The sequence below is a fragment of the Triticum aestivum genome, chromosome 4A, assembly GCF_018294505.1.
Source record: "Triticum aestivum cultivar Chinese Spring chromosome 4A, IWGSC CS RefSeq v2.1, whole genome shotgun sequence".
Lineage (NCBI taxonomy): Eukaryota > Viridiplantae > Streptophyta > Magnoliopsida > Poales > Poaceae > Triticum > Triticum aestivum.
The window spans coordinates 689,426,166-689,431,802 of record NC_057803.1 but is presented as its reverse complement, the minus strand read 5'-3'; positions in this window follow the sequence as shown (position 1 = coordinate 689,431,802).

The following is a 5,637-nucleotide window of genomic DNA, read 5'->3' as shown; positions in this document are numbered from 1 at the left end:
CGTCTCCTTCCTAGAGTCCGGCCTCCTCCGTCCCCTCCTCTCATTGCCACCGGTGAATTCGCCGGGCAAAGTCCTGGCAGCGCGGCGGCGGTGGGACCTTTTCAGCTTCGATCTGAAGTTGGGGAGGCGGCACTCACTCTTCATCGGCAGGGGTGAAGCGGGTCAGCGGCGGCCCATCACGATTGTCGCAAGGCTGCTGGCGGGTGGGCTTGATCCGATACCAATGGCCGCATGGGCCGCGCCTTGCCGACACATTTTGCAACTCTCTGACGGCGACACATTGGCATGTTTGGTTGTGTGGCATGCTTGTTGTGCATCTGCACTGGGGCAGCGGCCCCAGACTTGGTGGTTGCGAGCTTCTCTTTCCGGTGGTGGTCGGCCGGTTGGTGCTCAATGGTGGTGGATCTTGGGATCCGACGCCGAGCATTGGTGGCGGGATGATGGGTGCGTGGAGCTGATCCGCGTGACTTGAGGGCGATCCAGCTGACTGCGAGTTGGGGAGAAGTGCCTGCCGGTGAAAACTGAGCTCCTACTTCGGTCGTGGTGGAGGATGGTGGTATCTATGCGTCGTTACCTTGTTAAAGACATCATCACTGCAGTCATCATCTCCTTGCTTGGGATGTTACAAGGGGAAACCCTTGACCTAGGGCTCCTAGATCAAATGATGGCGATGTGTTCGCCGTCGTTCTGCCTCTTGAAGGCATCGTTTGGAAGCAGTTGCTTGTTGGAGTCGTGAGGATGTACAACGGCGTGGGATCTACTGCATTGACGATGACGGTTCTCGGTGGCATGGTGCAATAGAGTCTCGGTGCGGATGTGTCTTGATGTACGAGCGCATGGCGGTGGCCTCGAGGTGGCATCTACGACAGTAGGGCCTTGCGAGGTCAATGTGTTGATCTCTCTTGAAGTTAGCGCATCGGAAGACGGCGGCGGCTAATTCTGGAGCATGCGCATGCGGTGCGTCATGAGGGTCTGCTAGACTGGATGGCGCTCTGGGCTTGGCGATGGGCGTCTTGGTAAGGCCACCGGACTAGATGGTGTGCGTCGGTGCGTGGTCAGCGCACATCTCAAGCTAGTTGTTGTAGCGACATAGATTGCCAGAAAGGTGGCTTTGGGATGATCCATGTATTTATTTTGTCAGACTCTGTTGATTATTATAATAAGCATGGTTGTATGCCCCGCTTGATGCAAAGGCCAATTGTTATCCTCCTTTCCTATGCCTTATGACTGGGAATCCTTCCTCTTTCCAGGATGTTGTGATGAAGGGATTACTCTGTGCATCCAGTTGGGGATAGAGGACTGGAAAGTATTATGTGTTGGGATAGGTTATTTTGTGTAGTAATAACATTCTTACGTGTTTGTTGGTTTCTTTTGCAAATTTTGGTCTTGAGACTTGTTCATTCTGTTTTGTAGTTACCTCTCGGAGAGTGAAGAAAAATGTGTGAATGGGTGCGACCTGGACTGAGCTAATGAAGGTAGTAACATGCACCTTCTGTTCTTATGAATAAGTCTCCTGTTTCACTCCTCGGCGTTTCATTTGACCTGTCGTTCATATGCCCTATGACTGGGTGCACGAATTGAGGAAGACCAGGCCTAGTGCATCATCACGCCATCGAAGAAGCTGAACGGGACGACGATCGACACCTATGACAACCACCGGATGGCCATGGCCTTCTCCTTGGCGGCCTGCACCGAGGTGCTGGTCACCATCAGGGACCTCCCACAAGACCTTCCCCAACTACTTAGACGTGCTAAGCACCTTTGTGAAGAACTAGCCTCGGAAAATCTACAACGAATTGTGTTTGCACTTTTGTATCCTGTCCATGGTCTAAGGGATTTTTTACTCTTTTTCGTCTTCCCATGAGATGATGTATGGGTTTATAATATTAGTTTTGTAGTGCATGGGCCTTTTGGTAAAATCAAATCTATTGCAGAGAGTATTTGTTTTACGAATATGAAATAATTTACCCTTCAATGGTTTAGATGTCATGTAGTCCCATGGGTATGAAACCCATTTGAGCGAGAGTAGTACTAGGATGGGTGACCTCCTAGGAAGTCCTCGTGAAAGGGTTTCATATATAAGGGTTGTGATAAGCTTGGCGAGTCAACGTAAAAACTAGCCAGTCCTTTGGGTATGAAACCCATTTGGGTGAGAGTAGTACTAGGATGGGTGACCTCCTGAGACGTCCTCATGAAAGGGTTTCATATCTAGCCTACCCCAACTTGTTTGAGACAAAAGGCTCATAAGAAGAAGCAGAAGAAGAAGAAGAAGAAGAAGAAGAAGCTGCTTGAGGAGGATCTTAAGCATGCAAGCTATAGGAAAGGAGGAAGCGTTCCCTCAGCACAAAGAGCATAGCTCTCAACGTAATGCTTGACATATAATACTCAAACAAGCCCCTCTTCGGTACAACCCTCTCCACTAAACATATAAAGGGTAATATTTTGGCAAATTGTACCCACTGCCGGGTCGTTGCTGGAAAGTGTACACCAGTCACATGAGTTTGTGCTACTGGGCCGGCCCAGCAAGGCACAAGCAGCTTAGTTCTTTTATAACATGAGAGCACAATGTTTTTGGACATGCCCCAATTTTTTCCATGGCCTCGTATGACCAATTCAAGGAACCATGCCAAATTGTTCGAGTTTTTGACAATTTTGTATTTTCTGGAGTTTTTCTTGTGAGCAAAGGTTGATAAATGTCCGAACGTGTGGCAACATGCAAACGGTGTCAGAATTCATCCAAACCTCACATGGATGCCTACCAAGGGCATGCCCACCTGCTTGAAAAAAATGAGGTCATTTCAAGGATGTTCGAAAAAGGACCGTATTGAACGCATGATGTTCGTGTAGGCCAAAATGCCGTCTAGGAGCACGTTGTTTCTCAACATCCTTGAAATGACCTTTTTTCTCATGGCCTTGTATGACCAATTCAAGGCACCTTGCTAAGTTTCTTTGTTTTTTTTTGACAAGTTTTGTATTTTCTGGTTAACATGTAGCAACATGCATACGATGTCAGAAGTCATTCAAGCCAGGCATGGATGCCTAACATGTGCATTCCCACCTACTTGCAGAAGTTGTGGTCAGTCATGACATTTCTAAAAAATATCATGTTCAACGGAGAGTGCTCGGGTAGGCTAGAAGGGTCCACTTGGGAGCACCTCGTTTCTTGACATCCCTTAAATGTCCCCAATTTTTTCAAACCATGTAAGACCAATGTAATGCACGATACCAAGTTTTTTGGGTTTTCGACAAGTTTTGTATTTTCTGTTGTTTCCTCAGTTAAAAAAGGCCGATAAATGTTCGGACATGTCGCAACTTGCATACGGTGTCGAAAATCGTACAAACCAGACATGCATGTGTACCATGGGCTTTGTCCACCTGCTTACAAAAGTTGGGGTCGTTTCAAGGATGTCTAAAAATAGGCCATACTCACTCCGTAGGCCAGAAGTGTCCGTTTGAAAGCATGTTCTTTTTCGACATCCATCAAATAGCCACAAATCTTTTCCAACAACTTCTATGACCAATTCAATGCATATGCCAAGTTGTTTGGATTATTGACTAGTCTAGAGTTTTCATTGTAAAAAAGGACCGATAAATTGCTCGATGTGTTGCAAAGAGCAAACGGTGTTAAAAGTCGTCCAAACCTGACATGTATGCGTCTCATGCCTAGATGCTGCAAGAAGTTGAGGTCATTTATCTATAGTCCAAAAAAAACACCGTTGAGAGGAGTGTGTGAGACTAGGCCACAGGGTGCATCCATGAGCATGATGTTTTTTTCCTAATTTGAATGCTTCTCCTATTCTAACTTTCTATCATTATCAATTCAGCATGAACATTTTGTTATGTCCTACGATATCTTGAAATTGCTCAACAAATTTGAAATTTCAAATTGTGTATGTAAATTTTATAAACCTGAAAAATAATTCCACAAAATTTAAAAAATTCTCAATAATTGATGAAAAGTTTAGACAAATATTGCAAAACAGGTATTTATGTTTACAATTTATAAAAATCTGAAGCGCAAATATTTCTTAAATTTGTGAACAAAAGTTGAAAAAAGTGAATATTTCTGAAATACCAGAGCTTTTTGAAAATTGTAACAATATGAAAACAAGAACATGTTTTCATATTGAAGCCCATGACCCTTCTAACAAGTCACAACCACATCCAAATGGCATATTGTCATCCTGTTTCATATGTTCATAGCCTCAGGGCGGGATGTGTGTCCCTTGCCTAAGAGAGAGAGTACATTGGAGACGAGGCTAACTTGTCTCCCGCTGCTACTAGACAGTAAATATTCTTTCCACCGGGGCTAATTGCCGTGTGTTCAATTGCATGAGGTCGGACAAATAAAACTAATTAAGACAGCCTTACCTTTTGCCATAAAACAATTCCCTGTGTCTTTCAAGCCTACACAATTTATATAAATATTACAGGCGCTTTCCAATCTCTGGATATATGGACGGTCTATGTTTATCATTGCTAGAGAAACTGGACTTGGAGCCAAGACTCTGGAAAGACTGCTATTTATCGATGGGGTATATGTGACATGAAGGTGCATGCTGGCCACCACCGTACATTTCTTGTGTGCGCTTCTAGTACCATGTTAGCACATGGGATGCTCTTCTCTTATCGGTTTTAATTTTTTATATTCACCTTTATGTGTGATAAAACCATATCTTTATTGCACAATATGCTTAAGTTGGTTGCATGCCTTCCAACTATAAGCTGGCACAATTGGGAAGCCAGGCCAAACATCTAGAATCTTATTCTAGACATAGAACACATTGAAATAAAATGACGTGATCTTCCACCGAGACATGACTAAACCACCAATCACCAAACAGGCGAAAAAACATGGTACATCAGTCAACCACATCGACCAAATTTATTAAACAATACCAACACACAAAGACGCGAGATCATGAAAAGGTTTATTACAATCACGAGGACAAAGCAAGATTTAGGCTACACTGAATTAGTCAAGTGGAAAAACTTTAAATGCATGAACTTTAATCCCAAGGGCGTATAGTCCATACTGGGAAAAACCATTGCATGCTTCAACATCATGCAGTCCATGGAAAAAAGTAACTCGACCAATGCATGTATGATCATCACACAGGATGGCATGATATAGGTCCTCATCTTCAGCTTGCAGTGCGGACGTCGCGACCCTGATACTATCATATCGCCACACAAATAACCACATCGTATGTGTCATGGCCAATAGTTCCCCAAACCAACAACCCTCAACCTCTCATTAAAAGCGCCGTCCAATTTGAACATATTATAACCTGTAGAGGTGGCTTCCCGACGTCAGTAGCAGGTTGCTTCACCTATTGTTAACATGTTAACTCTATGGTTGTTGTCTTTTTATTCCAAAAGATGCCCATGTGAAAGGAAATAAGATAATGTGGGCCATGTTTTTGTTCAGGGATGGGAGAGGAAGCTTCTGCTCTGCGGTAAAATATTTTTTGGTGCCTTTCAATCCTATGCAACTTGTACTCATTAAAAATACTCTTTCTACTACAGATGTGTTCTGGATGGCGGATCGTTTGGAAAGAAGAGGATGGCCGAACTGTGGCCTGTGTCAGCTTTGTAAGCAGGCGACGGAGATGGTGGACCATCTCTTCTTCAGAT